Source organism: Argiope bruennichi, chromosome 7, assembly GCF_947563725.1.
Source record: "Argiope bruennichi chromosome 7, qqArgBrue1.1, whole genome shotgun sequence".
In the NCBI taxonomy this organism is placed as follows: domain Eukaryota; kingdom Metazoa; phylum Arthropoda; class Arachnida; order Araneae; family Araneidae; genus Argiope; species Argiope bruennichi.
Genome location: NC_079157.1, coordinates 94,202,137 through 94,225,982, shown reverse-complemented (window position 1 = coordinate 94,225,982; position 23,846 = coordinate 94,202,137). Strand labels below are relative to the sequence as shown.

The window sequence follows — 23,846 nt, the reverse complement described above, 5'->3', positions numbered from 1 at the left end:
CATGCAAACGAAACGAAAAAGAACCATTTCCATCAATGTTGAACAGCATTTAAAAAGAACCTCAATTTAGATACAAAATCGGTAAAAATTCTCATCTAGCCTTTCACGCGTTGTGGTTATGGAATTCAATTGTACTCCATTCGCGAGACAGACACATTTTCTGCCATGTATTTCGTCTAAACTTTTATAAAGAATCTACAAAATTGATCCAAGGTCAGTATGCACACTTTCATCCATCTAGCTCAAAGCATTTTATTTATCGTCTTCACATAGTGTCAAAATATTTTTCGATCTCAAAGTGGTTTAAAAATTAGATATTCGTTAAAATCTCGAATAAATATTTTTGTTCCTTACAACATTTTCTCTCTACTGGAGTAAAAATGAATGCGTTTTCAAATAATTATGTAAATTGCAACTTTGTTTCCTCAATGTTTGAAAAAATTTAATTTCTGTGGAGGCTTATTAATTCATCTCCATCCGACTTGCATTTGTGTACAGTACGGTAACCAATATTAACGGGAAGGTATGAATCGTTTATCAATATTCTTTAGACATTGGATTATTTTAATTAAAACGCTGCATACGGATTTTACGCCTTAAATCGATTATTTACTCTTGAAACAAAGATTCTACAAATTAATTCTGATATACTCAAAACAGGCATTAAGCTGGCTTCTGAACAGAATAAGCATTTTAGAATTAAATTTGAAACAATTCAAAAAATTTAAATTATCTTGAATCGTCGAAATTGTCAATCGTAATTAAATAGTGAGAGTGAAATCCACGGATGAAATACTGTTTGAGAGAAAAGTGAATTGGTACCAATCATTAGAGCATTTTCATAATTATAATACAAAAACATTTACAAGAAGATTTCAGTAAAATGCTTTTGGAAACATTTAGACAAGCACGACGTCAGAAGTTTAAATGATATTCCTACAGAAAAACATATATACATAAGCCTCAGAATTTGATATTTAATGATTTTTTAAGAATTGATTTTTTAAGAATTTTGTACAAAAGTCATAATTTCAATGCAAAATTCTATTTCCAAATATTAAGGAAAAGTACGATCTCCACATTTAAAATAATACAAGGAAGATTTGAATATATAAAAATTATCTCAGACACATCTTGGTCTCGTTTATATAATATTAATAACAATTTCTATGCAATAAAAAACATAAAAAAATTGAAATACAAAGCAGTGGTAAATATCACATTTCGAATATTCTATTGTTGTATGTTGAAAGAATGAACACACACGCATTATGTATTCGATTATAATAAACATTTACCAATTGAAAAAGTTGAGATTCTTATAAATAAAAAAAAAATATCTGTCTGAAATTCAATCTATGTTGAATCTTAATGATCCACCATATATTAAGTTTTATACTAAATAAACAGTAAATTCGATGCACTGTTAAGTGATTGATTGCAGGGAACGATCAGACAATGTATAATAAAGTGCAATGTTTCATTCTGTTGTATAACAGCTCTTTCACAGACTTAATACAATAATAGAGCATTTATAAATTTAAAAATAGTTATTAGCCAAAAAAGGAAAGAGTATCTTAGAAAAAAAATGCAGTAAAAAAATTTTAAGCCTGCTATATAACATTCAAAATTCTTTTTTATTTGGTTAATTCGACTGTCAAACATATTCTTTCAAGTTTTATATTCGCAATGTTATCACTTTCAACAACTTTGATATATGCATTATCTATATATATATATACACGTATAATATTAAAAGATTTTGAAATTCATTTACTTACATTTAATGGTAAACTTTTTTTGAAAGATCTCAAATAATTATACAAATAGAAACTTTTTAATACTAGATTTCTAACGCTTTAATAATTAATTACTTATAAGCAAATCACAAGATAAGGTTATAAGTCAGAAACGAAAAATTGAAGAAATTTCTTTTATATACTAGAATGTCACGTGATTCAAAAAAGAGTTTGACAGCAAATACCAGTAAATGGAAGTAAAAGTTCCAGTTTTCAGATGGTAAAATAATAAAAATGTTCCTGTAATTGAATAAGAAAATGTTTGCCTCAGATTTAGATGAATCAGAATAACTAGCAAAAATACCACCAAAATAAACATTTATTTGCCACCTATAAAAATTACTTCAAATATCCCTTCAAAGTAGAACTATTTCCACTTGTATGTTTTTGATCTTGGTATCTGATAATAAAGTCTACGATTCGCGATAAAAATAACCCATTTAGCAATATAGAAAGATGACGGATTAAAATTAAACATTTGAAAGGAAAAATAATTCTTCTGTTTGTGAGGCATAGAAAATGCCGTGAAAAATGCATCTCCAACAACTCTAACAAGGTTCAAATTTACTGATGCTCAATCCACTCTGACAAGTAAAATTTGATTTTGAGAGAGCCGAATCTAATATCCAAAACAATGAAATCTGACCATACATTTTAAGTCAAAATATTTTTTTAAAACATTTTGTTATTCGGTACTCTTAAGAAAAAACTTAAGAGTGATAATCTGTTCGATATTTTGTAAATAGAACAAATTATGTACATTAAATGTAACTAAATTTCCCGTTGGAAATTGGAATCATATATGGATAGTTAATGCATAATAACTAACATTTAAAATGATAAAATTTCATCTTCGCTGAAGTAGAATTACAGGTGCGATTCAGTTTATGATCCTAATAAAGCTTGTCCTTCCTGAGTTAAGCGTCTTCAGCTTGTTTTGGATTCAGTTTCGGCTAAAAGAATGCGTGGAGTCCGTTCCCGGCCACTGAACAGTATTCATGAGTATGAGGTCGAAACAAAAATGTTCACGTCTTCAAACTGGAACCTACATTCATTTCTATCAAGTCTGGTATCAACTTAAGAGTAAGTATTTTTCTTGTGTATTGAAATTTTGAAATAATTTTAATAAATGTAAATTCTCAAGAATAAAAAAAAAATATTTGAAGCAGAATACATTTTCAACACATTTTTTTTTAAATTTATAATAATCACTGAGGCGGGGATGTTAGATATTAATTGTATTGATACCTATCAATATTTATAAGAACCCATTTCAGATAGTTAAATTTATAGTCTAATTATTATCTATTATAGTTTATCGTTCAAGCAAAGTTGTCAATTAATGTTAATTACTGTCTTATTTTGTATGTAATATTGAGTTTAGTTTAGTTTGTTTATATTAATTCCCCGTTTTAAAGCAACACTAGGGACACTTTGAAACTGTATTCGTAATTTTGAACCGTCAGATGACGAGGATGACGCCTGAACTGTCACATCCCTCTCCAAACTTCCCCACCACACAAGCTATGCATACAATATTTAATTCACGGTGAAATCATTATTTATCTTGAAATAATAGAAGATCACTCTAAAAAAGAGAAAACTCCTTAATAAATAAACGTTTCTTTAAAAAGTGCGTGCAAATAAAATTTAAAATTTAGTTTCAGGAACCTAATGATTTATATTGAAATTAGACATAATTATAGAAAATTAAATCACTGAAATATTTACGTGTATTCAGCTATAATTGAAGAGTGATTTTATTATTAGCATTATATGTATTAAATTTCTTACAGTTTACACTTGCATGTATTTTACAATCTACTTTATGGAATATATTTCACTACAGAATTGTACTTTAAAGCTAATGAATGCTAATGCGCAAAATAAGTACCGATAATACTATTAGCAAACATATATATTTTAAAGGGCAATTTCATAATCCTAAAGAAGTTAACAGATTCGTTGGATTTATATATCAGATTAAAGTTAAGAAAAATTAGCATATATCAGAACAATTAATAATAATGTGACATTGTCCATATTTGTCCTTCTGGCTTTAAGAAGTATATTCCAGACCTTATTAGAAGGATACAATTTCGTTAAAGCATAGACAATGTATCGAAAACGGGGAATTTTTATGATTCAAAAGAAATTTTGCAATTGCCAGAAACTTGTATGTATGACGAATTCATGACTCGCATTAACAGATTTGATGTTTTAAGTCAATATTCATAACAATGTTACAGCAGCAACAACATCATTTATATTAAATGAAATGGAAGCAATTCAGTACTGATTGCTAAATACTTCACGAATCTTAATATAACCAAGGCATAAAAGAAATACGAAGATTGTAAATGGGCCATAACATCGTACTGAGTTCGTTCAAACCAAGATATTCCCCCTAGAATCGTCCTTTGGAGATTCAGAGATGCAGACAAACATTTTTTGAGCCCAGCAAGTGTTATACTTTGAACTGTTTTGTCTGTATGTATAATGATAGTTTCTACAAAACGGATAAGAAAAAATATAGAATAAATAGTAAATTACTTTATTGGATATTGTATTGTAACATAGAAATTGCATGAGAATCCTGATAATATATTCCAGAGTTTTCAGGATTATAAGTGATATTCAAAATTATTTTCTAATTGATAAATTCGTATCATATGGATGAGCATATCTCATCTATTAGAAAATTTGTGAACAATTTATTCTCTATTAGATCTATAAAAATTCTAAATGTAATTTTGGACAAATAATTTTATTAACATTATGTGAAAAATGGTTTTTGCACAATCTAAGGAAAATAACACGCACACCTCATTCTTCGAGATCATTTGAAAAGGGGGTTAAGAGTTTACATCTTTAATTTACCTTTTAACATATCTACCAAGCTTTACATTTTTTTGAATAAATATTCAATTTACAATCCTTTGATCTTGAAAAACGGATTTCATTCCTGGATATCCATTTTGAATACGTGAAAAAGAAGACGAAAAAAATCTAAGCTAAGAGGAAGACATACATAGAATTGGAGCATCTAAAACATTGTGCAAAAATATTTCAGAGAGGATGAATTAGGATTTGGAGCCAAAAAATATCATGGTATACTTTCATTGACTTCAATGCCACAAGGCTGTCACTTTGATGTTCTTTGCTTGAAAAATCCATTTATAGCATATAAAATAATGACCTATGCTTGCTGATAAATTGGCAGATCACCTTTGTTTCACCTTTCCCTAATTTTCTATGAAAACGGACAAATTTCTTTTTAAAATTTATTGCAATTGTTGTTGCTTATTTAATAACATTTATATTTACCACGTATGCTTCTTTCGGGTTCGAATTTGAATAACTATTTTTGTAAAGTCGATATTAAAATATGGACTTGCTGAATAGCCACCCAGTATTAATCTTTAGCATGGAAAGATTTAAAAGAAATTTCTAGATTCTTATAAATTGATAACACTCAGAAGTTTTATTGGCTTTCATTTTGTTTCTCTATGTATAATTTGGAAGATTTTTTTTTCAAATTACATAAAAGTCTGAATAATATTTTATATCTCTATAAATCCTTAATACCATATCGCTTGCGGTTTGCAAAAAACTTAAAATTGAAAAATCGGACATCTCATTCGCCTTACTTCTGTCTGAAACTCTCTCAAACACGATTTATCCTTTTTTATTCAAGTCCTCGAATATGATATAACTGTAACCTCTCAGCAGCCAGGGGATAACAGTCTTCGTCGCTATACCCCACACAGTTTATGTTCAAGTAAAGATAACATATTGTGTTTTCAAAAACTGCTCAGGATTCATAATGAAATGAGTAATATGGGTAAGTTGCTTTGCTCTTTCGTATTCACATAAATATAGTAATGAATTGTGAGTAGTTATTTTTTCTTATCTATCGAAGATTAGGAGACTTTCCTCATTAATTTATCCGTTACAATTAATTTTTATGTTCATAAAAATTTTATAAATGTTAATGTTTTTAACCGATATTCTCTTTTAAAGTCGAATGTATAGCACAATTTAAACAGTTATTATCAAGCCATTACTATATAAATGCCACTGTCTTTTACTAGACGAATGAATGAACGAATATGAAATGTGAAAGTCTTTCACCATACTTTTGAAATCGCTTGTTATAATACATACTATTAATATTATATCATTTAAATTTTGTAAAATTAGTTTCTGGAAGCAGGCATGTCAACTGAAAATTCGACACTACTATTCTGCTATGGTAAAATCACTGTTTTAATTCTTCTAAGCAATATTTCATTCAAAATGTCTCCAAAAATGAATGTTCTCGATACATTTTATGAATGCACTTAATTAAGCTAAATAGAATAGAAATATTTAGAACTTTCTTTCTATAAAAAAAAAAATCTGATTTCTTAGTTTTCATAAAAATGAAGAAATCTTGGGGAAAGTAAATAAAATATAAAAATATATTCGAGTCATGCATATAATTTCTATTAAAATTATTACAGTTCTCTAATTTTTTCCAAATGCCCGTTTTCTATTAAAAAATGATTTATTTTCATGACTTCGAATACTTCTAGATCGGAAATGCGCTTAGTTCTGTTCATTTCAATAAGGTCCTAGTAATTGCACTACTTACTTAATTTGTGAATATTTCTTATTCATTTAAAAATTAAAAGGGGAAAAACTGTAGTGTCATACATAGCGATAGTTTGATTTCTCTTCTAAATTTATTTGCTTTACCTAATCATTTGTATGCATGCACCTACACATCTCTCAATTTAAGTGTAAAACGGTGCATTGTAAAATCCTCTGGAATTTCGGTAAAGAGCATTTTTCAGTCTTTTGAGCTTCGAATGCATCAGTTTTTTGAGCAAAATAAAAAAGAAATTGTCTTCCGCATTATAATACCAGCACTAATGACGGATTCTTGTATGAGGGATTTGATAACCACCAACATCCAAATGAATTTGCTTGTGGCAGTCTAGAATCAAAATAATAAGAAATTAGCAAGGTAACGTTTCTCTTGTATGAATATAAATTTGGAGGCAGTTATCTGCATTTCTTCATATAATAATAGAGATGTGTGTGTGTGTATTGGTACCCCACAAAATGGTTCATTTGACCTACAGCTACCTAATTCGGCACATATATACTTTAGAGGATAGAAAGGTGCATCTCAGAAAGGTTTTTAGGAGTTTTAATTAGAATCTTTAATAAGCAGAATTTGGGGACTATCCAAATTACTATTGCATAAAAATGTATTATAAAGTTTCAAAATTTAAAAAAAAAATCCAATGATTCTTTCTTTTTTTTTTTTTTTTTTTTTTTTTGCTCAACAGAATTTTGCCAAAGTTGTTTTAATTTTTAAATAATATTTGTTTTACCACCCAACAATAGATTACAATGCAGCCTAGGAATTTAAATCGCTCTCATTGCTTTACCAAGTACTTAATCATGTTAATTTCTTGCAATGCTGAAAACTAAAGAATTCTCGTTTAATATCTAGATAGTCAACTACAAAAAATAAAGGTAAAGTTACAGTTACATCAAAAGTCAGGAGATTATCCGGGCATCTCCAATCTATTAAGACGCTATATAGATTACAATGACCAAATAAATTTAAGATTATTATAATTACACGACTGCTATATTTGTCACAATTTGATGGCGAGAAATAAGTTCTTGTAGGATTCCAGCACATTAAGTTATTTGTAACAAATTTGAAGTAAACACAACCAATATGACCTGGAAATTAGCTGATCACCAAAGGCGGGTATTATTTTAAGAAACTGGGCTTAACTATAACAGTATACCCAATAATAATCGAATGTTCTGTGGAAATGTTCTGTGGAAAAAATGTAATTGGGGCATGTATCGAAAAGGAAACTGCTATAAAAAGTTCTGAAATAATTAATCAGTATTGTTAAATTACTTATTAAAATTAACGTGCATATAAGTATATACTGTTGAAAAATATTTAAGTCTTTATATGGCACAGTTAAAGATTTAGTTTTTGTATAATTTATTATTTACTGCAATGGTTATGGTTGCTTCTTTATTTAAACTAAAATTTTTTAAAGCTGTTGGAAGATGTGAAAGGGTTACACTGAATGTTTTCAGTAATTATAAAATGATTTTAAATCGCACTTTTTCGTCTTTTAGGTGTTTGTGTCAGATTCATGTACCTCTAAATTGGATTTGTTTTTCAAATATTCTCGTTCACATGGAAACACAAAAAGAATCGTACCAAATGCTTTAAAATTAAAATTTAAGAAATTTCAGAAATGTTCTTTGGTATTACATTTACAAACCAAAATAACATCTGTTCAAATAAAATTAGTCATCAGTCAGATTTGAACGCATCTAATATTCAAAACAATATACAATGTTCAGTGAATGAGCAAAAACACATTTCTTGAGTGCTTTATTTATCATACTCAAAGTAATTGCTATGTAAACAGAAAACTTCTGAAATTTTCCAACTCAGGAATCTAATACTGTCGATTCATTGTTGTTAGAAAGTAAAATGTAATAATCCATGGAAATTTATTTTCTCTCGAAATTTATTTTCGTAATATTAAAGTCTTTTATTGTTTAAAAATTCTATTTAGATTTCACAATTTAATGTTATATTCGAATAAATATTGTTTTCAAATATTTATAGAATTATTTTAATGCTTTTTCTATTTGCATTGGAAATGTTCTTGTCTTTTAACTGAAATTTACAATATAGGTTATAATCTTCGAAATTCAATAGTTTAAAAGTGATTAAACCTTTTAATTTGCTACTACCAACATTAAATTTAGAAAAAAATATCCTCGTTTAATTTCGAATTTCCATTTCTTAGCAGCATGCTATTTTATGTTTCAATCAACTTCATTTATTTTATTTACTTTGTTAATGTGTTCTATACGAAGCAGTTTTACAATAATTTGATTTACATGAAAAAATAATTGTTTAAAATGTCTAAATCCTTATTGTTAGAAATGAAAGTTGCACTTCAGGATTAATTCATAAATTTGCTTTCATAAATTATTGCTTTAGCATTGTTTTAAACACGTGATTGAAATACGTAACTAAATTTTTAAAAAGACACACGAAATTATAGAATCGAAACATTGTTACTAATTTTTTTTTATTAAATTTAAAAAAATAAATATACGGAAAAAAATTAGTATCGCAGAAAAGATCTTTAAATTAGTATAGAAAATAAGTTTTTGTCATATGCTATGTTCCAGAATGGTTGAAAAAATTTCTTACTAGAAATAAATTTTAGAATGAATCTATTTCTTAGTTAAAAATTTTTTCGGGTAAATTAATCTTTCTCTATGAATGCCTTTTCTCAAGAAGTCACTATTGGAAAATTTGATATTTTTAGGTCAAAATGTCTGCCCGAAGAGCGTAATATTCTGTTCGTGATGAGCGTCTTTAAAACTCGCAATTTACGGAAATTTGTCTAGTTTAATTGGTAAATTTCTTACTGGAACAACGTAGATATAATTTCCGATAGTCCATGCTTGTAATTACTCGGAACTAATAACCACGTTGAATGTCGTGGAGGATACACCTGATAGATGCTCGACTTGGCTATTACGCCACTGGGGAGCCAGAATTTTCAGAAATGCATAATTTGAACAAACTTCAATATTTATGAATTTATTACTAACGTTATTACTAGGGTGTGCAAAAAATTAAAGCATATAAAAGAAGTTTTGTTTATACTTAAAATATAGGCTCACAATCTTTTGCATTTGAACTTTCCTGTTGCTTTGAGTTTTTTGTGGTACATTTTGTAAACCGGTTGTACAGTTTCAGTTTCCTATAGTAGCTTTCTTAAAGAGTTTAGATTTGAAGAAATGGAAATCTCAATTTCATTACCAAAACATTTTGTAAACACGTCCAAAGCCAAACACGATTCTATACTTATGTATTGTAGATAATATTTCAAAAAATTAACACATTTATCGCATAGAAAAGAAACTCATTGCGGTTCCTCGGGAAAACTTCGTAAAACCATCACTGCTTTCAGCCTTCTTAGAAGGAAAAATTTTTAACGAATTTATACGAATATTCTCTTCATATATTTTATATATTCTAATAAATATATTTATAAATATATCTTCATATATTTTATATATTCATATATTTTAATATTCTGTTACGATTTTAACGTAGATACTATATAATGTGGTGCAAATTAATCGGTTCTAGCCCTTCGGTTATAAACTATTCATTCTTTTACGTTTTCTATGCTATTGTAAAATAAAGTGACTCAAGGATAGTATTTTTATTGTTGTAAACCCCCATTTACAGTAGTTTCGTTTAATATATTAATGAGATACAATTCATTCTCGTTCTGACGAGCATAATTCGCAATGCAATTTTTTTTCCAAATATATACAAAAGATGGCAATAAATTAAAATTCTAAAAAAAGTGAAAGAAAAAATATATATAATTCTTAATATTCTGCATTTATAATTCTTTATTTATAATTTGCCCATATATATTAATATCAATTTCTCTTACAGCTGATCATTCCACAAAAAAGTAATTGAAACTATGATGCGGAAGCGATACCTTCATCCTTATACTCGACACTCCGTATGTGATGGATTACATATATTGAAGCAGTACAGATTCAAGGTTGATTTTAAGAAGAATCACCAACTGACTCGCATCACACCGGACCATGCCGTTTTCGAATGAAAGAGGGAGATATTTTCTTTTGGATTTACTACTCTGTCACATTAGAATAACCAGGTATTTCGATATAATTGTGACCTCTTAACCGCTTAGAGATTACATGCATAGAATATTCAGAAATGGCAAATGTTTCTTCCTCATTCTTTCAATATATTAGAGGTTGATGCCTTCCAAGAATTTACAAATCGAACATATTTAATCCCAAACGAATTTATTTTCTAGGAATACGAAAGACAAATTTTAATACGAAGCAATCGAATTCACTTTCGGAAAGGAATGATCCCCAAAGCTTAAAGTAACTTGGCAGGAATTACAATCTCTTGGAGTTAAGAACAAAAATTGAATATTTTTCTGATACAATAATTATTAAAATCTTTGAAGAGAATTTTCCAGAATCATACAAAATTCTTTTCAGTTTTATTGCAATAATTTTCACGACTTTTATTATTTGGAGATCAAGTATCCTCTAAATATGGATTCTTCAAAAAGGTATTTCATTTAAATCCTGGTATAGTTTCATGTCGGTAGATTTCTAATGAATACCGAAAGTTTTATCGGACATGTATGCAATTCCTGGAGTTTCCTCTTAATACCGCTTTTACTTACTTCAGGTAAAATATTATAATGTGATATAATTTTGCTGATTATATGCTGTTACTCAAATTTTTGCTTATGAATTGTGAAATGGAAAATCGCGGATTGAGTAGTAAAAATTAAATTTTTCAACTGGAGAAGTTAATTGTCAAAATAAGTTTGAATACTTAATCGAAATGTGAATTTGAGTGTTGTTACGTCTAAAAAAATTAATTTTATAGTCGATACTCTGTTAGGATCAATGAAGAATTTTTATCAAATGCAAGATGAACTGTTTTGTAATAAGAGGAATAAAATATCAGTTCAGATTTTAAAAATACAGGGGTTAAGGTTATTAATTTACTGCACCATAAAACTGAAGAATTTCAATTTTTTTATATTTAGAGAAATGATTTAGTATTAAGTGCTTAAGAACGTTTGGAGAGATCGAGGTTAAAACACTCAGGATAAAAAAAAATGTAAAAGAAAGTTTGAATTTTTTTTAAACTTTGGAAAACGTGTTGCCGATTTTTTTTAGAAATGATTGATTCCTTATGAGTGAAGTCGATTTTCCATTTCTTTTGTAAATATGGGAAGCCTAATTTAAGAAAAAGTACTGAAGTTCCAACTAATTTCATTTGAATTTCGCAGGATATTAAATGGAATTATTTTATAACTAGAGTAAGAATGAAGAGCCTTTCTTTAATTTGTATGTCAAATTCATAGTGCATCTTGAAAATGGTCGTTACTTTTAACATTTTCTTCCTGTCTGAACTAGTTCTTTGTTTCTTTTTAAATTTTCATTAATGGCACACTCCTGTTTCAAATAAAAAATAATTTCCTTGTTATCAGTAATAGAGGTTTCCCTATTTTGAAATCATTCGTCTAGGCTTATATTAATGGAAAAAGTCGAATTCTCAATTTAGTTCTGAATTTTTGAACACTTTACGTAGCTCTATTTAATTACTACTATTCATTTTCATTTTTTAGCGTTTCTCTTTATTCACTCACATCCTGAATTCTCGTACATGTTATTATATAAAATTAGTTCGTATAATATTTCAGTGGAGGTGTTTTAATCGTTTTCTTCTTGAAACTAACTTTTTTAAATTAATGTTAAAATTCAAAATGTTATTAGCTGCTATTTTGAGGAATGCATCTTGTCTTGTATCCATGCGAGTGCTACAATATTTGAAACGTTTTGAGATCGCTTTTTTGAAACAGTAACTTTTAGAAACGCCAAAGAAAATATTTCTACTATACAAACAGCGCCTCAGCTGAAATTTGATTTATTCATAATGTATTTTCACTGCAGTTAATCAAACTGTCCAGCGTTCGGGAATTACTACAAATCATATTTGGACAATCTTATATTGTACTTTGAAAGAAATCTAATATTAAAATCCATGAATTATCAAAGAAAGCAGTTAAAGAATATAGGGAATATTCTTGTAGAACTTCGAATGTGAATGCCTTCAAACAAATCGCATATATGGTTTTATATATATCGCATATACTATTTCCCTGCATTAACTCAGTGTATCGGTCATCAAAACCAGCATAAAAATCACCGGCTTCAACATTTTTTTAATTCCGTTTTTGTGTTTCATTCAATGCAAAATATTTGGTCTTAACCCAATGGGTGTACTGACATGCATTTTATCCTCAGTTTGAAATGCATAATGCGAATGAGAAAATTGTCCAATGATGTAAATTTTTCTCTTGTCATGTTACGTATAGATATAATGTACGGAAGAAAATTAATGTACTTTATTTGGGAATTGTGCGAAGCCTAATCTGTGCAATGGCGCATTATGCGGTGAAAGCATAGCAGAAATGGTCAATGGGTGATCTATAAGTGAGGTACGTTATTTTGCATGGGTTATGGAATAGTAAAGATCAACTCGTCTAATTATCAGATATTTATATAAAGTTGGGAATTAGGAGTGCATGGAGTTAACGGAATGAGTAATAATGTGCGTACGAGTATGAGACTTGCGGGCTGGGGTTAGTAGAGCGCGTGATACTTTGGGAGAATCATGGACTGGAGGTGTAGATGTTGGCTTGGATAATGTGCGAATCCTAGCTTCTGAGTAGTGGTAGCGACGGCTTAGTTGTGTGAGTGGATTGTTTCGAGTATGGTTTTTGCAGCGGCATGGGTCATGTTTGTGTGAATTGTGATTTTCGATGGTGGTGTTGGTGGCGACGTGGGTAATGCGTATATGAATGGTGGTTTCGGATTAGTGGTAGTGGTGGCGTGGGTAATGAATGTATGAAGGGTGGTTTCGGATTAGTGGTAGTGGCGGCGTGGGCAATGAATGTATGAATGGTGGTTTCGGATTAGTGGTAGTGGCGGCGTGGGTAATGAATGTATGAATGGTGGTTTCGGATTAGTGGTGGTGGCGGCGTGGGTAATGAATGTATGAATGGTGGTTTCGGATTAGTGGTGGTGGCGGCGTGGGTAATGAATGTATGAATGGTGGTTTCGGATTAGTGGTGGTGGTGTGGGTAATGAATGTATGAATGGTGGTTTCGGATTAGTGGTGGTGGTGTGGGTAATGAATGTATGAATGGTGGTTTCGGATTAGTGGTGGTGGTGCGGGTAATGAATGTATGAATGGTGGTTTCGGATTAGTGGTGGTGGTGTGGGTAATGAATGTATGAATGGTGGTTTCGGATTAGTGGTGGTGGTGTGGGTAATGAATGTATGAATGGTGGTTTCGGATTAGTGGTGGTGGTGTGGGTAATGAATGTATGAATGGTGGTTTCGGATTAGTGGTGGTGGTGCGGGTAATGAATGTATGAATGGTGGTTTCGGATTAGTGGTGGTGGTGTGGGTAATGAATGTATGAATGGTGGTTTCGGATTAGTGGTGGTGGTGTGGGTAATGAATGTATGAATGGTGGTTTCGGATTAGTGGTGGTGGTGTGGGTAATGAATGTATGAATGGTGGTTTCGGATTAGTGGTGGTGGTGCGGGTAATGAATGTATGAATGGTGGTTTCGGATTAGTGGTGGTGGTGCGGGTAATGAATGTATGAATGGTGGTTTCGGATTAGTGGTGGTGGTGTGGGTAATGAATGTATGAATGGTGGTTTTGGATTAGTGGTGGTGGTGTGGGTAATGAATGTATGAATGGTGGTTTCGGATTAGTGGTGGTGGTGTGGGTAATGAATGTATGAATGGTGGTTTCGGATTAGTGGTGGTGTGGGTAATGAATGAATGTGGGAATGGTGGGTTCGGATTAGTGGTGGCGGAGGTGTGGGTTATGAATGAATTGTGGTCTCGTTGAGGGGTAGATGTTGAGGCGGCGGTGTGAGTAATGAATAAATTGTGTTCTCTTGAGGATGAATGTTGACAGCGGCGTCGGTGTGTGTAATGATCTCGGGGGGCGTGGGTAATAAACGAATTATGGCTTCATATTAGTGATGACGGCGGTGAAGTGGGCAATTATGAATGGTGGGTTCGGATTAGTGGTGACGGTAGTATGGGTAATCAGTGTATGAATGGGCATTTCGGATTAGTGGTGCTGTCGAGTTTATGAATGTTTGTTTCGGATTAGGGGTTTTGGTGGTGTGGGTAATGAATGAATTGTGGTCTCGTGCGGGTGGATGTTGATGGCGGCAGCGTGGGTAATGAATGAATTGTGGTCTCGTGGAATGGATGTTGATGGCTGCAGCGTGTGTAATGAATGAATGAATTGTGGTCTCGTGGGGGTGGATGTTGATGGCGGCGGCGTGGGTAATGAATGAATTGTGGTCTCGTGGGGGTGGATGTTGACGGCGGCGGCGTGTGCTCTCATGGGTTGGATGTTGATGGCGGTGGCGTGGGTAATGAATGTGTTGTGGTCTCGTGGGGTTGGATGTTGACGGCGGTGGCGTGGGTAATGAATGTATTGTGGTCTCGTGGGGTTGGATGTTGACGGCGGCGGCGTGGGTAATGAATGTGTTGTGGTCTCGTGGGGTTGGATGTTGACGGCGGTGGCGTGGGTAATGAATGTATTGTGGTCTCGTGGGGTTGGATGTTGACGGCGGCGGCGTGGGTAATGAATGAATTGTGGTCTCGTGGGGGTGGATGTTGACACGGCGGCGGCGTGGGTAATGAATGAATTGTGGTCTCGTGGGGGTGGATGTTGACACGGCGGCGGCGTGGGTAATGAATGAATTGTGGTCTCGTGAGGAAGAATGTTGACGGCGGCGTCGGTGTGTAATGAATTGAGATCTCGGGAAGCGTGGGTAATGAACGAATTATGGCTTCATATTAGTGATGACGGCGGTGAAGTGGGCAATTATGATTTCGAATGTTGTGCTAATGGCGAGGGTAATGTATGTATGAATTGTGATTACGATGGTGGTGCAGATGGCGTGGGTAATGTGTTTGTGAATTGTGATTACAAGGGTGGTGCAGATGGCGCGGGTAATGTGTGTATGAAGAATGGCATTTATGAAATGTATTATTGTGCATGTGTATTAGGATTTATAAAATGTTAAATGAATAAACAGTGCTACAATTGCGTACTATCCAAGATTAAGCTACCTCTTGCCATTCAGCGTAGTTCAGCTTCACATCGCGGACAATGTTTCGAAAGTAGGGTTTTAAGAACCGAAGAGTGTGAAAGGAAAGTAGAAAAATGGAAAAAATTCGTAGCAAATGCTTAGGCAATTCGGAAATGAACTCAATTGAACATTTATGACGGGTTTTGATTATTTTTTAAAAAATTGTATTTGAATACTATCTAACCAGCAACTATGTATTTTTTTTTCTCCTGGTGGACTCATAACTGAATAATTGTACCTAGTTGCTTGACTTTGTAAGAATATTCTCAAATCAGAAAAAAGGACTAAACAATAAATTAATAGATAAATCTACTGTGTTAATATAATTTGTTTCGTTACATTATTTCAGAATCACTCTCGTAAGGAGAACTCTCTGCTCAAATCAACAATTGTAATTCATGACTGTAAGAAATAACTGAAGTAAGCTATTGATGTTGTGAAACGACGATGCATAGCATTTTATGTACATTTTTTGAAAAGCAGAATCGATTCAAATTCATATTTTACTTAAATCAAGAATTGGCTGACAGGTGTCCTTGAAATCGAAAGCTTATCCGTAATGGAGTATGATAAAATATACCATGTTTTGTAATTAAATTTAATTAAAATATTTTTAATGAACAGTTTTTTAGAATGTCTAATTTCTTCGAAAAATCACTTATTCTCACGTAGGAGGACATTTATACTAGTAAACGTTTAGCTGGAATTAAGCCTAGATTAATTTAAAAATTTCTACAACTTTAACTAAAAGTTGCCTTTCAACAATCTTTAAAATGTCGGTGAGCAGGTCTCGTCATTTAGAACTGCTATGGTTCCATTTCCATAATATTTAATTATGAAGCATTTCGGTTTTCTTTCTCGGTCTCGGAATTAAAATCCATATCTTATGATAGGAAAAGCAATCTTGTGTGCCTCGGTCTTTTTTCAATATTCTATGTATTAACTGTTCCTCTAGTTGATGTAACAAATCGGAGTCCCTTGGAAAGAACCTGTTCTTGATTCGATCTTGCATATCGGTCAGTTCTGAAGTAATGATATATTTTCTTGATGGAAGGCATGCAATTTCAACTGAATAACGTAGCTAAGCCTATTTCAAACTCTCTACTTCCAGAATTTAGAAATAATTTAGTTTGTTCCATATCACATTTAAAAGGAAGTTTGAATAACTTCATATATCGAATAAGGAGGGATTTTATTTACCTTTTGAATCCAGTGAAAGGCAGTAATTGGCTAGAAAAGGGACAGGAAAAACTTAGGTAATTGCATTGATTTATAAGGCATTCGAGTTAAAAAAAAAGGGGGGGGGCGACGTCTGAAATTGAAGCTATTATGAATTTATTTAGACAAATCTCATAGCACTTCCCTATACATAGAAATATAAGTAAATTGCTCTTTTCATAAAGCTTCAAAAAAAGTATGAAATGTTGCTTCAAGACAAAGATTCTCGTTCTATTTGCTTATTTCAATAGAAAAAGCACGATATTGTCTTATGTATGTCGTTCTTTACCTTCGAAAATTTTAAAAACGGAATTCTTCACTTTCTGAATAGAATAACAATTATGTTCTGAACCCCACATATCGGATCAGTTTATATTACAAAAGGATCATGCGCCAGAATAATACCACATCTATCTAAAAAATGGTAATCCCTAACAGTTAGTTGTTCTTTGAAATATTTTTAACCCTCTTGAAAGTTTATAAGATGAAATAAAATCTACGCATTTGATGCCTAGCGTGAAAGCGGATTAAACATTAATAATCTCTGAATATTCCATGCATGTGACATCTAAACGACGCGAGTGCCACAACTATATGGATTTTACGTGGTACAGTCTAATACGACAAAGCAAGGAGTCATGACGATTGTTTTCCTGCGCTATTTTCTACAACTGTTTTCTTCTGCTATTTTCTACTGAAGAATGAATGAATATGAATTTGGGATATCTTTCTGTATAAATAACAGGAACGTTACAGGTCTCAAATTTAAATTGTTTCACTAACGCAAGAGTTCTTCTTGGATTTATTAGCTTTTTCCCTCATTTAAATTAAATGCAAGGTCACAGAAATCATCTAAGCAAACTCAATCGCAGTTATTAAAGCAGTTCAACGTAGACCTTTGTGTTTCCTGAAACAACGGTACAATGTCGTTCCCCATCAGTAGAGTGACTGCCTTTTAATTTTGACAAATAGTAAAGATAACAGTTATCAGGATGGCCAGAAAATATTTTTTTTCAATTTTGCGCAGAAGTAATAACGGTAAGTTATGCTCTTTATGCTAATAGTCATATCGAAATGAAAAATATATTCATTTTATTTCTCAAAGGAAAATTAGAACTATAAAAATGTATTCATTTTATTTCTTTAGTTATTCATAGGTTGGATAACTGACACTTCATCGGAACCATTTTGCTCAATAAAGTCACGCCATCAAGCACCAGTATTACTTTCTCAATTCCATTTACAAGCCATCTTTGGATGTCAGTTATTCTGGATGCGAATAAATATTGCCTTAAGGTAACATGAAGTACCCAAGGGCATAGTAAGTTCTCGAATTTTATTAATTAAAACATGTCATTTGGGAACCATTTCAATTGTTCCTTCTATAAGGCAAATTTCTGGAGGCTACAAAAACGATGCGAAAGATAATCATCTGGAAGCATTTATCAAAATAATTCTTTCAGGTACTTCCCAACACAAGATCTACAGAAATTGAAATACGTATCGTATCATAAGATTACTTCGAAACCCATGTATAGAAATTAATGTCCCACCTAAGAATAGTCGGTTTGTGTCGGTCATCTGCATGTCATCGTCGCTAATGAAATACAGCTGTTCAAGAACCTATTAAGATCTATTCCAACATATATGATGGGGCAAAACCATTTCTTTTATGTTTGTTGCTTTGTCTTTGTATGGTTTGAAGAAATTTGCTTTCTGGAATAACCTCAAATGTATTATTATTATTTGGAAAATCAATATTCTTTTTTTCGACCCTTCATTTATTGTAAGTTAATGTGTTTCATGGTACGGCCACAAAAGTCTTTTTTTTCAAGCATCTAAATAAGATATTGTGAAAAATTTGAAATGAAACCAGATGAGACTAAAATGGATATGGTTTTTAAATGAAATAACGTATTTTAGGACTAGGCGTGATATGGATCCTTTTCGAAAAGCATTCTAATTGTTGGGAATTAAACATATCATTATATCATTTATAATGAATAATTGTGTTTAAAGAAAATTTAATAAATTTCGTGTACCATTTACTTCTTAAAAGGAAAAATTAAAATCCGATCTTCAAAAGATTTTTCTAATTAAAACCCAAATTCATTTCCTGTGATTTCATTGACAAGAACATTCCTTTCAAGATTTTGAATTACCGATATTGATTGAAGGAACAAAACTAAATCGCATATACTCCCCTGCATTTTGAGGTATTCTTGGCAGATGGTTTCATATCTATGTTAATCTAAACTGATTAATTTTTTTCAGATATTGATATGCTCTGACATTAATGCCCACCAGCCAGAACTTTGGAGTCATACATACTAGCAAGAACTAGTGAGATAACATCCGTTTGCATCACTTTACTTACAAATACTACTGGGGTGAAACAGAATGTCATATAAATGGGCAGCGAGGTCAACTCATCTGCATTTGATACTACAGCAGTGCACTGAACAAAGAATACATCCGATGGCGTTGATTTGAGCAACAGCACAACAATGCTCCCAACTGTGGAAAGAATGGCACTTTCAGTTCCAGCTACAAATTCTACACACAGAGGATGTCTAGATTCCCAGGAAAGAACGGTACAGAAGTAATTTCGGTAAGTTTTTCAAATTATGATAATTATCATACTAAAATGAAGATTACTTATTATTTGATAGTCAAATCAAATTATAACTGAAAATGTACTTTTTATTTTGTTTATATTAATTGGTTAGGCAACATATAGATTCTATTTTTCAGAGGGAAAAACCCTCAGAACTTGGTATCATCCCTGCTTTTTCGATTCCATACTCAAGTAATCAAAACACGTTAATTGTGATTAATAGGGGGAAAATATCTCTTAGGATGACATTAAGGACATGCAAGAAGGGTCCTGAATTATTATAAAGATCTGAAAGATTTGACATTCTAGAATCATTTTATTTGGAAACTTCAAAAATGTCTTGAAGCAACTAAGAAACCTAAACAATAATTTCCTAGAAATTGAAAGCCTCATACATGGTGTATTTAAGAGATATGTTGCATGGTCAGACACCTTTTCATACCTGCGCCTTCGAGAAATAAGTAAAAGGTGTTTTCGTGTAATTTTGTTTCGTGTCTTCTTTCTTCTCCAGTTAACTTATTTTTAAGAATCAAACTGGTTACGGTTAAAATGTTGTCTTCATTAATCGTAATAATCGGTACATACTGATATCAGTTAGGTTATTTACAAGTATTTAAATAATCCAGGAAATTTCATCTACAACCTTAGAAATATTTTTCAAGCAAAACTTTGTACCATGTTTCATGCACGAATGCATCTGTTATGAGAACCTAAGACGGATAAACGAACGTTTTGAGGACCCGGCAAAATAACCTATTTATTGTATTCAGAAGTGGAACCAATAATTGCGATTGTTAAGATGGATATTTGAGCATTCATTAATCGCGCCACTTCTGATCCTCGGAGAATAAAGGGAGATACTGGAATAATATCCTTTTTTTATTTGGATAATGAATTAAATGTGATTTTAAAATGAATCTAAATTTCACCTTCAAAAGGCGAAAGGTAAGTAAGGCGAGGTATTAGTAAATTTTCATTTTAAAATGATTTTTATTTTCACTTTTATGAATAACGAAATTGTAAAAACATCCTTTTATCAAACTATTGAATTATTGATTTAAAGAGTAATATTAAGTCACTTCTACACCAGCATTTAAAAGTATTAATATTTCCAGATCTATATTAATTCAAATATTTAATCTTTTCAGATATTGACAAATTTTGACCGAAATGATAACGGTGCAACGGATGACATCTGGAATCTTCAGCAAGCGAATATTAGAATTCGATGTCTTTTGAATGAAATATTGGATGAAATTCCAACAGATGCAGTGTGTAAAATTACATTAGACCAAACACAAAATGCATATACTGTACTAAATAATTATCAATGATCTGCTTAGTGGAAATGTGAATACATATGGAGTTAACATTATTTGAGTATATCAATACATCTGTGAAATGCTTTATTCTTCTATTTTTAATGTGTTGTATATTTATATATTTTCGGAGAATTCTTTCAATCAATGCAGTAATTCTTTTTGAACTTGGAAAAGAGCATGGAATGTAGTTGAAGCGCATGGAATGTAACTCATTTAAAATATGTGTTTGCATATGAATCAATATTTGATCTTAAAAATGTTTTCAAAATTGTTACTCGTATATCAATTTGAAGGAAATATAATGTTCCAAAAGCTAATAACGTTGAGGTTTGTTTTCTGCAGCTTTAGAAACGAGAAATTTTTGAAACAATCTGGACCTAATGAAACATTTTTTATGGATAAATTAAAATTTTACAGTGTGCTTTCTTTTTGTTATCTACCTAAAGCCAATTTCCAACAAGACGGAAAGAATTTTTCTTTCAAGATTTATAAAATTCACTTTAAATTTTCTTTTGTAACAATCTTTTATCAAAACCCGACAGGTACAAATGTCACTGACCCGCAATAGTGACAGGGATCTCAACGATTGCCACAGAATTGTAATTAGTTGATATTAAGTCCTAATATGTATGGTACAATTCTCAATACAATATGGTAAATAGTGAATGAATCATTACTATATTAGATGATTTGTTAAAATTAATCTTTATCATCGATTGAATTATCATAGTTCTAAATTTTAATTGTTCTTATTGTCAATCGATTAGCTACGATTTCTTCTCATCAACATAATTGTTTGCACTTAGTTTTCAATTTATTAACAGTTTTTATAAAATAGTTATGATTTGTTTTTATTTATTACTGAATGTCAAAACTCGAGAAAGCAATTTCATTAATTTTCCCTGAATTGAAATTTCCTAACATGGTCAATGCTCATTAATTGAAATACAACTTCTTCAATCTGAGAACATTTTGCACAATTTTTGTAGTTATATTAAGTAAATATCTGTTCATTCCTCCATTTCAATTATATTTTAAATAAAGATTTTATTGTTATTAAATTAAAAATTAGTGATAATTCATTGTTAATGGAATTTCATTTTGCAATTATGAAATGAGTTACCACAAACTCAATATATTTACTATAACGGTGATGTGCGTATAATTATGATTTAGCGATAAAATTTGTTTTTTATAAGGGTCTTGGCATTTGCCTCTGAAATATTTTATGCGTTTTCACCGCTATGTTATCTAGATCTCTAATTGATAGGATATGAAATGCATTTGTAAGTTTTTATAAGAATCTTGGACTCAAGTAAATTTACAAAAATTAAATTCGATAAATGTATTTGTATGTTTGGCTAATTTAAAAGATGCCAATAATCACTGCTGTGAAGGCGGGGGAAATGCGTCTGTACTTTGTGTCAAAGAAATGGAGAAAATGAAATGTCACCATGACTATTTTGTCTTCTTAGATTATTTGAAATTTTAAAAAAAATATTTTCAGTGAATATTGTTCAGAATGATTGCTTACAGGAAAAATTGTTGTGCATTGAAAATATCTTTTAAATTTATGTATTGAATTTGATATTAATTATTGGAACTGTAATTGTTCCAAAATTATGTAATGCAATAGTACTTTATACTCTTTTCATTAACTTTCACATTTGATTAAACATAAAATGTATAGAATTTTTCTTGAGCCGAAATTTTAAAAACATAGCATCAATGATCATTAATTGTAATTTAATTACAATAATTCCAGAAAAAATTTAACTTGTGTAGCTATATTAAATAAGCCTCTGTTCTTTGTATCCATTTGCAGTTATTTTTTTAAATCAAGATTTTATTATTGTTAAATTTATTTGAAAAATTAATTTATTAAAAAAAATAAATGAATAATAGTTATAAGATTAATGGTGAACTTGAAGTATTACGTAATGATTTCTAAAATTCACCGCTTCGCCTGTTAATTTTACGTAAATGTGTGCATCCGCGGATAGAGGATACTTTGATTGACTCGGCCGGCCAGCCAATCAAAATATCCTTCAATTCTTCAAAAGCATTTGATCGTTGTGTCTGATCACCACAATGATCTATATGCCTTCGAAGAAAATATGACGCTCTGGCATGACTAGAATCAATCTTAATTCTAAAAGAAATCTACCAGATTATAATAAAATATTTGTTGAGGAAACAAGTAAATGGATGCGATGAATATTGAATAATGTAGTGTTGATTGCTTTTCATTTCCTTCTATTAATAAAATATGAGAAAATAAGATTCAGATTTATCAACTTTTCAGAAGAAATTTCAGTTTGTATTCTAAATTATTTAATTCCTAAATTCTGACATTGAGACTTTAATTATGCATTTATAAAATCTTATAACGAATTTTCAAACTATACTCTACCCTTATATAACAAATTATATAAATATGTTGCCTCTTTAGTTACATATTAAAAATCATTTTTAATTGTATTAAATTTCCGAATTCCAGTATATCAGTTTTATGTTAAATGAATACTTTACTGTTAAAATCTGTTTGAATTCTTGTTAAACTGATTGTATAAAATAGCAATGTGACATATGTTTAGTTTAATTCGATATTTGTCCTACTTAATTCATCGCAATAATGTTCTGTTTTTTATGTTGTAATAATCATGCAAAACAATCAGTTTTTGTATATTAAACTTGCAAATAAATATTGTGTATTTCGAATTCAATTTTGTATTTAATTGCCAAATATTCTTGTCCCTTTTTCGAATGATTATTTTATGGCACAAGTTTTAAATCTCCTAAAACCTACTCCTCAAAACAAATTTGTACACTAATTTTTAGATATATCCAAATGGTTTGAAGAATATTGAATTGATTCAAATTTTAAGTGGAAATGCCCAAAATTGATGTTTGTTTCTGTCCTTTAACTTTGATCATTTTATTAGTTTCAATTTGAAATGCATATTATTGGAATTCATTTTCAAGATCAATAACGGACTATAGATGTAAAATAGTCAAAACTGAATATTTTAATTTATTAAAAACTAATAAATAAAT

The 23,846-nt window shown here is 30.8% G+C and overlaps 1 long non-coding RNA gene across 1 annotated transcript; it reads left to right on the top strand.

Annotated features, from left to right (window-relative positions):
- The first annotated feature begins 5,516 nt into the window (after window positions 1–5,516).
- LOC129976261 (uncharacterized) lies at window positions 5,517–22,638 on the top strand. Its single transcript, XR_008785110.1, has 4 exons — window positions 5,517–5,643; window positions 10,330–10,561; window positions 19,125–19,461; window positions 20,616–22,638. It is a non-coding gene; the product is annotated as an uncharacterized LOC129976261 (long non-coding RNA).
- Window positions 22,639–23,846: the final 1,208 nt, after the last annotated feature.